The sequence below is a fragment of the Bos indicus x Bos taurus genome, chromosome 22, assembly GCF_003369695.1.
Source record: "Bos indicus x Bos taurus breed Angus x Brahman F1 hybrid chromosome 22, Bos_hybrid_MaternalHap_v2.0, whole genome shotgun sequence".
NCBI lineage: Eukaryota > Metazoa > Chordata > Mammalia > Artiodactyla > Bovidae > Bos > Bos indicus x Bos taurus.
Genome location: NC_040097.1, coordinates 24,305,461 through 24,319,771, shown reverse-complemented (window position 1 = coordinate 24,319,771; position 14,311 = coordinate 24,305,461). Strand labels below are relative to the sequence as shown.

Here is a 14,311-nt window from a genome sequence, read left to right as displayed (position 1 = left end):
CTGATTCAGAAGATCGTCTGGAAGAGGGCGTGGCAACTGACTCTAGTATTCTTGCCTGGAGAATCCCATGGGCAATGGAGCCTGGTGGGCTATAGTCCATGGGGTTGCAAAGGGTCAGACATGACTGAAGTGACTTAGCATGCACAGGGCCTAGTACTGTGTCTGATAGATAGCAGCTACCTTATACATAGCTTGTTGAAGGAATCAACTCCTTTAGTGATATCCTATTTAATTCTAAGACAGAGGATCCCAGGCTTAGAAATAACTGAAAAATAGGTCCAAAATTGAGTCCACACACACGTTAGATGTCCAGTTGTCCAGCTGTGCATCAAGATAGGGTCATAGGTGCTCTCGTGATTACAAAACTTCCAACATATAACCTAGGCTTTGATAAACTCTGCCAAGAATATCATCTCTGTCCAACATTGCTTCCAATGAGTTCTAAACACTCTCAATATATGGTGCCTATGCTAACTAGCCTTCAGAATGGCTCCCCAAATCCTCACCTCCTGTGCTTCACTCTTTTGTGGTATTTGTCTCCCACATTGAATCTGGTTTGCCTATGAACTTCTGGGCTAGAGTGTGAGTCTGAGGTTAGGTCATAAAAGGCATTATAACTACGTCCCTAATCTTTGGACAATTGCTGCTGCTGCTGCTGCTCATTCGCTTCAGTCGTGTCCGACTCTGTGCGACCCCATAGACGGCAGCCCACCAGGCTCCCCCGTCCCTGGGATTCTCCAGGGAAGAACACTGGAGTGGGTTGCCATTTCCTTCTCCAAGGCATGAAAGTGAGAAGTGAAAGTGAAGTCACTCAGTCGTGTCCGACTCTTAGCGACCCCACGGACTGCAGCCCACCAGGCTCCTCCATCCATGGGATTTTCCAGGCAAGAGTACTGGAGTGGGGTGCCATCGCCTTCTCCGCTTTGGGCCACTTGCCTTGGCCAAATCCACCCATCACGGAAGAGGGTGCACCTGCCAATGGGGGAGGGACTATGAAGAGGGATGGAGACCATTGCCAGCATCCTCTGTAGTCACGTGGATAAGACATCTGAGAAGTGGATCCCCCATTCCCAGAATTACTTATGAACACTTAGCTCACGGCTTCACTGACACAAGCAGAAGGTGAAATACAATAGCGATGATTTCAAATGTTTGCTACTTTGTTAACATCCTCTTCAAAAGACAGAGAAACAAAAAAGTTATTTTTTTCCTTAATGTGTGTTTATTTTTTATTTTAGTAACTTTTCATTTTATATTAGAGTATAGCAGATCAACAATGTTGTGGTAGTTTCAGGTGGACAGAAAAGGATTCAGCCATACATATACATGTATCCATTCTCCCCCAAACTCCCTTCCACCCAGGCTGCCACATGACATTGAGCAAAGTTCCCTATGCTCTACAGTAGATCCTTATTGTGGATCTATAATAGTATGTACATGTCCATTCCAAACTCCCCAACTATCCCTTCCTCCCATCCATCCCTCTGGCAACCAAAATTTTGTTCTCTAAGTCTGTTAGAAAGTTATTTTCAACTCATCAATGTTAGTGGGAGATCTTCATACTTTGAATACTCATTGTAAGTGGAGTAATGCAGTAAATCCCTTATTCCCTCTCTATTCTACTAAAATCAACCTCTTGGATTAATTGACAGGTTCAAAAACCTCAATCCAATTAACATAACCCATCTTTATATTTTTCACAATTATTTTCTAGTGCTCAGAATACTTCTGCTAAAGGTGGCCACATTAATCCTTCACTTGGCATGTCAGCTCTAAAATTTTCCTTCAAGATACATTTCTGTTTTACCAAACTTCAATACCTGGTGTGTAGTTTATACACAGTCAAGGACAACACAAAGAACATTATTCCACTGGAAATGGTGGAAGGTGGGTTACATCTACTCTTGTCCTGAAAAATGCTAGGTATCTTGATGCTGCCTTGTACCATGCACATTTTATCCCGTTTTGTATCACTGAGTGCTTCATCCTCTTTTTCACTTTCATTCTTTACACCAAGGGATCTTTTCTTCTTGCTGTTAAGGCTTGCTTTGGCAGGGAACATCTGATCCTTTGTTAAGGATGTGATGGCCATCTGGTCCCTTTTAGACCCATATTATACTGCTAGCTTTAGGGTCAGAAGTCATCTGACTTTTTAATAGTTTTATTTTTATTTTCTTGTAAAAGGAATACATGCTGTTTGTAAAGATAAATAATAAATGATATAAAAATATATAAAGCAGAAAAAATCATTCGATCTTTTATTGTTGAGAGTTTTAGTCCATATCTTTTAAAGCTTTTTTTTTTCATTTTTTTGAGTAAGTATGCATATATAATATATGTATGCATAAGGGCTTCCTAGGTGGTGGGGTGGTTGTTCAGTTGCCCTATCATGTCTGACTTTTTGTGACCCCGTGGACTGCAGCACACCAGGCTTCCCTGTCCCTTATTATCTCCCAAAGTTTTCCCAAGTTCATGTCCACTGTATTGGTGAAGCCATCCAGCAGTCTCATCCTTTGATGCCCTCTTCTCCTTCTGCCCTCAATCTTTCCCAGCATCAGAGACTTTTCCATTGAGTTGGCTGTTTGTATCAGGTGACCAAAATATTGGAGCTTCAGCTTCAGCATCAGTCCTTCCAATGAGTATTCAGGGTTGATTTCCCTTAAGATTGACTGGTGTGATCTCCTTATGGTCCAAGGGATTCTCAGAAGTCTTCTCCAGCACCACAGTTTGAAGGCATCAATTCTTTGGCGCTCTGCTTTCTTTATGGTCCAGCTCTCAACCACTGTACATGACCACTGGGAAGATCATGGCCTTGACTATATGGACCTTTATCAGCAGTGTGATGTCTCTGCTTCTCAGGTGAAGCTAGTGGTAAAGAGCCCATCTGTCAGTAGAGGAGACATCAAAGACATGGATTCAATCCCTGGATCCAGAAGATTCCCTTGAGGAGGGCATGGCAGTCCAATCCATTATTCTTGCCTAGAGAATCCCATGGACAGAGAAGCCATAAGGTCACAAAGAGTCACGTGTGACCGAGGTGACTTAGCACACACATGTATGTGTAAAGAAAATGTTTTATATAAATGGAATAATTTAATAAACAGTATCACGTAACTTAAAAATCAACATAATGTTGACATATTTAAATAATGAATGTTTCACTTCAGTCGTGTCCGACTCTTTGAGGCACCATGGGCTGTAGCCCGCCTGGCTCCTCTGTCCATGGGATTCTCCAGGCAAGAATACTGGAGCTGGTTGCCATTTCCTTCTCCAGGGGATCTTCCTGACCCAGGATAGAACCCAGGTCTCTGTGTCTCCTGAATTGGCAGGAGAGTTCTTTACCACTAGTGCCATCTGGGAAGCCCCATTTAGATGATAGCAGTGACTTCTATATATGGAGTTATTTAGGTACCAGATTCTGTGCTAAGCACTTTTCACAGATCATCTAACAGAATTCTTGGAACAGTATTGTGTGACAAATGCTATTAATATGCCTGCATTCTAATGGGGAACCTGACTTAGTGAAGGTAAATGACCTGCCTGTTGCCACACAGCTAACAGGAGATGAGCTCAGATTCAGTCTCCACAGTCAGACTTTAGAGTCTAAACTCTTAGCTGCTGCCCCTGTCCATGTTTTCATATCCAACTCTCGTTCTTTTTTTTTCTTTTTCCAAGTAACAATTTTATGTTCGTCTATAGCATGTTTTTGCATACATTTTAGTGGTTTTTACAGTGGTGCTTTTGAGCAGACTTTAAATAAATCCACAAAAGTTAATATATTTAAAGTAAAATATACACAATAAAACAAGAGGCATCCAGATGTTCAGAATCATGCTGAAGGACCTTACCCTTAGATCAGGTGCTGATATTGCCTGTTTTCTAGTGATGGGTTAGATCATTGGAATTGTTGGTTTGACAATACACTAAATTCAATTCATTGAAATGCTGTACTGAAGATTTAAATGAGGGTTCATTTTGTGAGTGTATGTTTAGACGCCTCTGACTTTGGTAAATTATATGGGAATGAAGAACAGAAGAACCAACTCTCATTCTTCATAATGTGCGTGTTACCCATTCTCTTCATTGCTTTGTCACTTTTCCACACTGCCTCTCTGTCCTAGAACTTATCTTATTTCCCCTTCTTCTCCTTGGTGCCCCCTCGAATGACCATACCCCTTGACTGCCTTCCCAAGCTTGTTATATCCCTGCTTTATTTATGGGCTCTAAGTAGCACTTCCCTTCTCTTAAGGTGAGTTTTGACCCAGATAAACTGGTTCTCTGCTGATTTTGTCAATGATATGAGTGGAGTTTGGGGGCTTAATGCATTTGAGGTGTTCTGTTTGTGAGGTCTACAAGTCCTATATTCTTAGAAATTGGCACACTTAAAAAATAACGTCCCCTTTTCCCTCCCACTCCTGCTCTAAGTTTGACTCTGCTCATTCTTAAGTGAGTTCATGGTCTCTGCCTGAACTTTCATCAACAATGCTTTGGGTGTGTCCCGGCAGCTCTGATATCCTTCTCCCAAGAAAGAGAAAGAAGAAAAGCGTCATTATAAGTGAACAAGTGGTGGGGGTGGTAGGGGAGCAGGGCCACAAAGAGGTGAAGCATCTGGACTTGGCTTAAGGACTGGGAAGCCAGGGCAATGACCAGTTGCTTTCGTAAATCTGTACCTTGTCATGATCCAAGGACACGCCCAGACTCCAACCAGTCATTACGCCTGTGAAAGCTTGCTGTCTGAGGGTGAAACCTAGCCCCTCAGAGAGGAGGCAGGATTCCAGGCCTCCCTGTTTGCACGGAGTAGAGTGCTGTTTTCCTCCTGTGGTAAGCAGCAGACCATCACAGCAGCTTCAAGACTTTGGAAATGGTGGCTTCACAACTGGCTTGGTGGCAGACAGCCCCAGGCTCATTACAGGCATCCTCTCTTTATAAGTGCCAGTTGGGCGGCAACCTCTGAACCATCACATCTCAGATGAATTTCATTTCTAAGAGTTACCAAACAGTCTTTGGAAAGTAGCATTGACCACACAGCATGCAAAATTGACTCCTTTTTCACTGTAACCATTAAGATAAAGGTGTTCAGCAGGAAGAGGTGATGTAGGAGTAGCCAATAAGTAGGATATTGAGTGCCAGCATTCGTTGACCGGTAGTGGCTGCCCAGAGTAACGTGTGTGTAAAAGGATTCTGCAGTCATTTCCAGGCTCAAAGGGAAAGATCTCCATGACTGACCGGTAATGTCTGCAGTAGGCATGGGGAACAGCATGGTAGTATATATATCATACCCTAAGAATAAATTACAGAGTAATATAAGGTTGCAGTGCAGGCTCAGCTCTGCCACTTTGTAACTGGAAGCTAATTCTAGGACAATTGACTTAATTCTAAGAGCCTCAGTTTTCCCATATACGCAATGGGAATTTTACCTTTTATTTTTTGGAATGGTGATGTTCTTATTGAGGTATCTGGAACATGAAAACTTCTTGATAAATGGAAATTATCCAGACTTACTGCTGAAGGTTGTGATATCACAGAAATATTACTGGGGTCAAGGGAAAGAGCAAGTACATGTGATAATCCTATTGCTGGGATCAGCAGCAAATTTGGGGATCCTAAATTTAATAATGATTTTGAATATGCTTTCTCCTTCTGCCTCTTCTTTTGTTGCTGACTGATTTTACTGCTCTAGGTAACCATACCTTAAATTTTTAGATGTGTCCTGCCATTGATAGAAATTGGGGCCAGACTCCAAACTCCCACCTGTTTTATTCATTATACAACCTGATATGCAGATATGAGAAGACTCTTATACCTTTGGGACCAGAATGTGATGCTCCACTTTACTTTTTCATTTTTGCACCCTTAGGCAGATTATTTAATGGTGCTGGAACTCAGTTTTTTCATTAAAAAATGGGCATAATATATGCTTTACAAGATTGTCATGAGGTTCCATTTCAATAATTTTTGTGAGTTATAGAGGCACTGTTATTTTAAGGTTTTATTAATGTATCAAAATTATTGTTCTCTTCATGAATATAGCTTCTGAATTTAGGTGGGCTAGAGGAATGGTTAAAAGCAAAGGTCAAAATGACCTGATAAAAAACAATAATGATAGGATTTACTATTTTTGGATGTCTCCTTGGTACCAGAAACTAGATTTGTTTCCACCTCATCTAAGGGTACAATTACCAGATAAAATATAGGATGCCCAATTAAAGTTTAATTTCAGAAAAAGAATGAATATAAAGAATAAATATTTTTAAATGTTGGTGTATCTTAAACATTGCATGGAACTTGCTTATAATTAAACATTATTTATTGCTTATTTAGAAATCAAAGTTATCCAGGCATCTTTTCGTAAACGAATTATATTAGAGTTTACTGAGTGTATTAAGAGTTAATAAATGTAAACCACAGGTGACCCTCGAACACCCTCATGAGGGCAGGGAAAGTTTAGAGGCACAAATCACCGATACAGTCGAAAAGCATGTATACATTTATAATCAACTCTCCATATCCAAAGTTACACATCTGTAGATTCCCCCAATCTCAGAGTGTAGTAGTATAGTATATATTTACTGAAAATATCTGCACGTGAGTGAACCTGCACAGTTCAACCCTGTCTTGTTCAAGGTCCACCAGTGCTTGGAAGAGCTATGCTTACATGTGAGTGCTCGATAAATGTTAACAGTTCAGTTCAGTCAGTTCAATTCAGTTGCTCAGTTGTGTCCGACTCTTTGCAACCCCATGTTCTGCAGCACGCCAGGCCTCCCTGTCCATCACCAACTCCCGGAGTTTACTCAATCTCTTGTCTATTGAGTCGGTGATGCCATCCAACTGTCTCATGCTCTGTCGTGCCCTTCTCCTCCTGCCTTCAAACTTTCCCAACATCAGGGTCTTTTCAAATGAGTCATTTCTTCACACCAGGTGGCCAGAGTATTGGAGTTTCAGCTTCAGCATCAGTCCTTCCAATGAATATTCAGGACCGATTTCCTTTAGGATAGACTGGTTGGATCTCCTTGCAATCCAAGGGACTCTCAAGAGTCTTCTCCAACACCACAGTTCAAAAGCATCAATTCTTCAGCGCTCAGCTTTCTTTATAGTCCAACTCTCACATCCATACATGACTACTGCAAAAACCATAGCCTTGATGAGATGGACCTTTGTTGACAAAGTAAGGTCTCTGCTTTTTAATGTGTTGTCTAGATTGGTCATAACTTTCCTTCTAAGGAGTAAGCGTCCTTTAATATCATGGCTGCAATCACCATCTGCAGTAATTTTGGAGCCCCCAAAAATAAAGTCAGCCACTGTTTCCACTGTTTCTCCATCTATTTTCCATGAAGTGATAGGACCAGATGCCATGATCTTAGTTTTCTGAATGTTTAGCTTTAAGCCAACTTTTTCACTCTCCTCTTTCACTTTCATCAAGAGGCTCTTTAGTTCTTCTTCACTTTCTTCCATAAGGGTGGTGTCATCTGCATATCTGAGGTTATTGTTATTTCTCCCGGCAATCTTGATTCCAGCTTGTGCTTCTTCCAGTCCAGCGTTTCTCATGATGTACTCTGCATATAAGTTAAATAAGCAGGGTGACAATATACAGCCTTGACATACTTCTTTCCCTGTTTGGAATCAGTTTGTTGTTCCATGTCCAATTCTAACTGTTGCTTCCTGACCTGCATACAGATTTCTCAAGAGGGAGGTCAAGTGGTCTGGTATTACCATCTCTTGAAGACTTTTCCACAGCTTGTGGTGATCCACATAGTCAAAGGCTTTGGCATAGTCAATAAAGCAGAAATAGATGTTTTTCTGGAACTCTTTTGCTTTTTCCATGATTCAACAGATGTTGGCAATTTGATCTCTGGTTCCTCTACCTTTTCTAAAACCAGCTTGAACATCTGGAAGTTCATGGTTCACGTATTGTTGAAGTCTGGCTTGGAGAATTTTGAGCATTACTTTGCTAGCATGTGAGATGAGTGCAATTGTGTGGTAGTTTGAGCATTCTTTGGCATTGCCTTTCTTTGGGATTGGAATGAAAACTGACCTTTTCCAGTCCTGTGACCCCTGCTGAGTTTTCCAAATTTGCTGGCATATTGAGTACAGCACTTTCTGAGCATCATCTTTTAGGATTTGAAATAGCTCAACTGGAATTCCATCACCTCCACCAGCTTTGTTCGTAGTGAGGCTTCCTAAGGCCCACTTGACTTCACATTCCAGGATGTCTGGCTCTAGGTGAGTGACACAAAGGATACAGGTATGGAGGGCACACTCTGGAGGGAGATTTTCTGCATCAGATCACAATGGGCCACTTGTTAGCTGGGTGACTTTGGGCAAGATACTCCAGCCGGCCTCATTTGTAAAATGACAATGAAAGCTTCTGTCTCATACAGCTGTTGTGCCACTGAAAGTTTTGGGATGGCATCCAAAGCAGAGAAAGTGGTCAGAATTGATAGCTTAAATGATATTACTGTCATTGCTATTGGACTGTAATTTGAGGGTATTATTGCTTATTGTATAATGATATGAGTATCTACTATCCATCAAAAAGGTTTCAGGCAGCCAAGCAGGTGTTGCTTCATCCCCATTGCACAGAGATAGATCTAATATCAGAAAGGTTGCTAACTTCCCTAAGGTCACACAGCCAGAACTATGGTTCACATCCCTAACTATCTGACACTACAGCTGAATCTCTCTCCACTTCTTGAGCAACTGAGATCTGTGATGTATAGAGTGGAGAAAATGGCTATGGATTATAACAATAACATCATCTGTTGGATGTATGAACACTGTGTAAATTTTAGAGAACATTATCTGAATTATAATAAGGTTATATGTTATTGTTTATATTTATTGAAAAATCTAAATAGTCTAAAGCATATTATCTCTTTCTTCACAGCCTCTGTGGTGGGCAGAGCAAATTTGATTGCTACTGCTAGGCAGAGGAGGGAAGTTAGAATCCCAGGAAAGTGGGTGACTTCCTTGCAGTCACCCAGCAGAATAAGACAGAGTGGGTACAACCATCATCCTCGGTTTTCAAAGCCTACGTTTGTTTTCTGACCCAAGGTACTTCCCTCATTATAAATATATTCCTCCATTAGAGCTTCCAACATGGTCTGCTTTGGTTTTTATTAAATTGAGTGTGGCATCCACATTCAAAGACAATTCAAATGTTCTGTTTCATAAAAACTCCTCCTGCATTGGATTTTTCTTTCCCATTTATCTCTAAGATAATAAAAACAAATAGTTCACAAATCCAGGGGAGAGATTAGCAAAACAAACTTTGCTGTTATTTTTAAGCTATAAGTAGAGCAAGCAAGCACCATAATTGCTAGCAAATGTTCTGTAGCCTATATTATCTCATCAGCTAATTAGACAGCTAAGGCCACAGTACCTTACATTTTCTTTAGAATCACAGGTATAATTCCTACCATGTTATTACCATGTTTTCAGTTTTCAATTACACTCCAAATGCTTATTTGGCAGTCAGATGTATTCTGTGCCTCTTTTTGGATTTCTGAAACTATTGCCCGTGTGGCATGTCTCCAGACCATCTTTAGTATACAATGTGCTCATCCTTGAATTTCTTTGCACTTAAAAAAAAAAGCTGTAAGATGTTTATGGAAAATGCTGGTTTGGGGGATCTTAAAAGAAATGTGCTTTGAAAGACCAGGCAGGAGTCCAGACCAGCTGACCTAAGACCAAAGCCCCTATCAAAGCTGATCTTCTCCAGCCCAGTGGTATAGAACTGAGCTTGGAAGGAACTGCCAATCTGTAGATGTCATAGGATAGCCCCTTGCCCTCTGAAATACCTTCCCGGGGTTGGGAAGGGTGACAGGGTGGGGATGGGGACAGCAGAAGTTACTCCATCCTTTCTCAAAAAGACTTAGATGCTAATCACAGGCAATACATTTTGTAACAGGATCAGGAAAGGAAAAAGTATTAGCATATTTTCATTTTTTAAAAAGCTATGCAGAGAGAGAGGCAAAAAAAAAAAAAAAGCCTGGAGGGATATACACATGAATAGAAATGTGGTTATTACTGGGTGGTAATTCAAAATTATTTTAGTTATAAGAGAATCTCACCTAAAACTAGTTTAAGTGAAAACATATATGAAAAGGAGCATACTGGCTCATATAACTTTTTGGCCCATAGGAGATGGTCATAGTTTATGGTGTCATTTGATCTGGGCCTTCTAATCGTCATTAGGGATATCTTACTGCCCACTCTTCTTTCTCTCAATCCAGAAAGCTAGGATCTGCTTCCTTCTCTATTCATCACCATGGGAAGCTTCAAAGACATGAATCATATATCTCATGGGCCCCAAAGGAAAAGAGCATCTTTTTGTGGCTTCAGCATAAGTCCCAGGGGAGCATCCACCTAGTGCACTGGCCCATCAGTGCCTGTGTCAGGGTCACCTCTGTGCAAACCACATGGATGGAGCAGAATTACTGTGCAGTCATGAGACTTGACTCCCCACAGGGAGAGATGTAGGCAGACAAAACTCCTATGTCCCCTACTCTGTGATTTTTCATCTGCTTTTTGTTAGACTACTTTTTCTAAATAATTTTTAATAAACCTATATTGTTTTAGAATATTTAAACCTTTTAAAATTCATTTTGAAACATACTGTGATGAAACAGAAAGGAATCTGAGAGATTCTAAGCACCCAGGAGGCTTTACACTTTTAATATCCTTAGTTGCCTTCCAAGGAAATAGACAGTGGTAAATTGCCAGTTTGTCAATGAGCGGTTGCTACCCACAGTTAGTGGGACCAGAGAGAATCACTCTGGCCTCAAAGTAAAAATAGCACCGTTCTATGTATAGTAACTCGTTTAATTAAAAAAAAATCCATCTGAGGTAGGTGCTATTAATATCTACCTGTCACAGATGGGGAAACTGAGACACACAAATGTGAAGCATCCTGCCCAAGGTAACAGAGCATCTGTCTAGGGACAGGTGAAAAACGAGATCCTGAGAGAAGGACCTGGACATAGAGGGAACAGCAGGGGGCAAAGGTAGCGCGGATGGGAGAGAGCCACTTGTGAGAGGAAGTCCACAGACCCAGCCCTCCAAGCTGCCTTTCCTGAGAGACGAGGGGCCATTGGCCCAGCTCTTCATGAGCTGTTTTCCTGCCCTGCTCACTTCCCTATGTCTCTTGATGATAAATGCTTCACCCCTTGACATAGTGTTACCTCTTCCTCAGTCTCGAAATGCCTGACTCACATGTGTGACAAAGGAAGCATATGGTCCCACATGTACCTGGTTGGCTCCCAAATCCTTCACCACACCAGAGAAAGCCAGTAATTTCTCTTGCCGTCGCTCTCCTGAAGTTCTTGGTTTGGAAGTCTGTTTGGACACTGATTTCATTCTGCCTGATATTACCAGGAGTGGTCAGTGTTTCTTTCCATTTCAGATGCCCAGCAGCCACTTGTGAAATAAAACTGGGGTTTGTCCTGCCTTCTGAAGGATGCTCTTTGGATGCCAGAATCCTCTTTTATGATGGCCTTGTCCCTAGAGGTCAAGAGCTGGCCTTGGCTTTCCTTGCTTCTCCTGACCCTGACCATGCCAGAGTGTGAAGAATCAGCCTTCTGTTACCATTCAAAGCTACATGCACGTCTAAGAGAGACCCTCTAATATTATCCTCAAGGGCCAACTTAGTGGGCAAACTTATTGACTGCAGAGTCACTAAATGGCATTTCAGAAGGGGACCATACTGGGAGACGTCTGGAGGGGCTGCCCTGGGGGCACAGGTGAGATCAGAGGGTGTAGACTTACCAACTTCCAATGAGAAGTGGGTCCTAGCGACACTATGCTGTTTCTTTACAGAGATGAGGACACAGGGCCTTTGAAGAGCAGGTCGACATTCAGCTTTTAGGTCCTGGTTTTACTGTGTGAGGCCATGTGTGATCTTGGTGGGAGATGCTGGAGAGTGGGCTGAAATCATTAGGATGGCTGCCTGGAGACAGAACTCAGTGAGTTTCCTTAGGTTTCTCAGAAATCAAATGATACACGGGAGTGTCATTTGGTACTCAGCCAACATTTTCTAATGCTTTAGGACACTATTTGCTTAAAAACAAGAGAATGGGGCTTCCCAGCTGGCACTAGTGGTAAAGAACCTGCCTGCCAATGCAGGAGACATAAGAGACGCTGGTTCAATCCCTGGGTTGGGAAGATCCCCTGGAGGAGGAAATGGCTACCCACTCCAGTATTCTTGCCTGGAGAAACCCATGGACAGAGGAGCCTAGCAGGCTACAGTCCATAGGGTTACAAAGAGTCAGACTGACTTAAACGGCTTAGCACAGGAGAATGGAAAGGGAAATATACCAAATGTCCAGTCAAGAAGTTCCAGCTGGGGCCTTCTTTGTCATCCTTCCCTAGTCATACTTCACCCCTCAGTCTTGATCCTCCAGGCCCCTCTTTTGAGTTCTCAAATACCCCCAATCTCATGCCCATCTCAAGACCTTTGTGCTTGATATTGTCTCCTCCTAAATCAAGGTGGTGTCAGCTCATATTTCACCTCCTCAAAGGCACCATTCTAGACCATTCAACCCTAAGTAATCTTCCTCTAACTACTCTTCCTAATTTCCTTCTTTAATGTCTTTATTACACTATGTAAGATTATTTCCTCTGTTGATTTATTAACATTGGATTGTCTGACTTTGCTAGGATGTAAGACATTCCATAACAGTAGGGTCCTGGGATCTCTCTGTCTGTGTCTTTATCTGTATACAACACTCTCTAGCAGGTTGTGGCTGTAGGTTGTTATCATCATCCATAGGACACAGTTACTCTGCCCTGACCTGAGCCCTTGGCTGTGGGAAAGATAACTTTTCTCTTTCACAGAAAGACCAAGTTAGAACCTGATTCTAAGTTTGGATCCTTAGAAGGCTCTTTGAAGTAGCATCCCAGAAGTTATGAGTTTCCAATGCCATTTCTGCTGAACCTTGAGATTTACATGTTTGGTATTTGGTGGCGTTTATAGGAATTCCCTTTGGAGTTTTACCAGCTATAGCATAGCATTGGCTCAGTGTGGTCAGATAAAAGATAGCTCTTGGGATTTGTTGAACTGCTTGAAATCTCAACTTTGGAATTCTGTTTTCCTAATTGTGTTCCTTAAGAACTGCTTCCAGTAAGCATTTATGGGTGTCTTGTATGAAAAATAAAAAGGAAAAAGGGGCATCTGGGCAGTAGACATTGTAGTGTCCCATTTACCTCGGGCGGGCACTCACAGTTTCCATGCTTGACAATCTGAGTGCTCTGTTGTACACGCTTGCTACTCTCTGCCTGACCTCATTCTCTGAATATCCTATAGGGCAGGCTCAAATTGCCAGGGAGATAGTGACCCCAGAAGCAGCTCTCATTTATTATAGATGAGAGTTGGTGAATAAATATCCAGCTGCCTCATTCCTGACATGGGTCACCTCTGAAGCATCTTCCCATCAGTCCCCAAGAAGACTGAGTCCCCAGTTGCCCACAGGAGTAATGCCTGTGAATGCACCCGCATGGGCCTCCTTTCCTTTCCATCTTACTTTCTGTTTCCTTTCCTGGTGCTTTCTATAAATTTACCTCCCATGTAAAACTGTTTGCCCTGAAATCCTTATCTCGGGATCTGCTTCAGGTGCAGTCTAATCCAAGACAGCATACTATGACTAAACATGGTTAAATAAACTTAGGAACTGAACAAAATTAAATAGAATATTTTTCTCCTGCAAAATCACTTGGCTTCTCTAATGTGCCTTGTGAATTTCAAGACAAGAGTTACCGCAGTGTTTCCTTTATTTATCTGGCCACGGAGACTAAGGCAATGGTGCCCCTTTACCTGAGGAAGTGTGTGGAGTCAGTGAGCTTTAGAATAACACAGTTTAGGATCATTTATCCCCTCCTGATCACCCATGGTAGGAGAAGCTCTGTGGCTAAGACCTGGTATGTTTATATTTTTGCTTGGTGACATTTGCGTGGGTTTAAAGCTTCATGTTGGCAAAAAAAAAAAAAAAAAAGTGGTGTGAATGCAGTAGCATTCCCTCCACAGCCATCTACACACTCTCTTGGCAAAAAAAAAGTGTGCACAGATTCCAAAGGAAACTGTTCTTTCTGTTCCTCTGTTCCCAAAGGAACATAAAATGGACAAGGCTTTCAAAATACCTTCCTCCCCAGGGTTACTCACCCACAGTCCTACAATTAATTTAACTTGGCAATTTTGGTCATCTTGTATCCTTCCTCTTTGTCATGTAGAAAGTCACAGGAGTAGAAATGAGCTGATGGGAACTGAAAAATGGATGGTTAAAGAGTTGAAAATGATGTGTCATTAATGAGTGCATTATTC

The 14,311-nt window shown here is 41.8% G+C and overlaps 1 long non-coding RNA gene across 2 annotated transcripts in view; it reads right to left on the bottom strand.

The window, feature by feature from the left end:
* Window positions 1–14,311, bottom strand: part of LOC113880911 — a 129,821-nt gene that overhangs the window by 28,339 nt on the left and 87,171 nt on the right. The window contains exon 1 of one of the 2 annotated variants that reach the window (XR_003507873.1): window positions 11,764–12,128. The exons of the other annotated variant lie outside the window; for it this stretch is intronic. This is a non-coding gene — a long non-coding RNA (uncharacterized LOC113880911). Of the gene's footprint in view, window positions 1–11,763; window positions 12,129–14,311 lie in introns of those variants that run through there. 2 annotated transcript variants of the gene reach the window in all.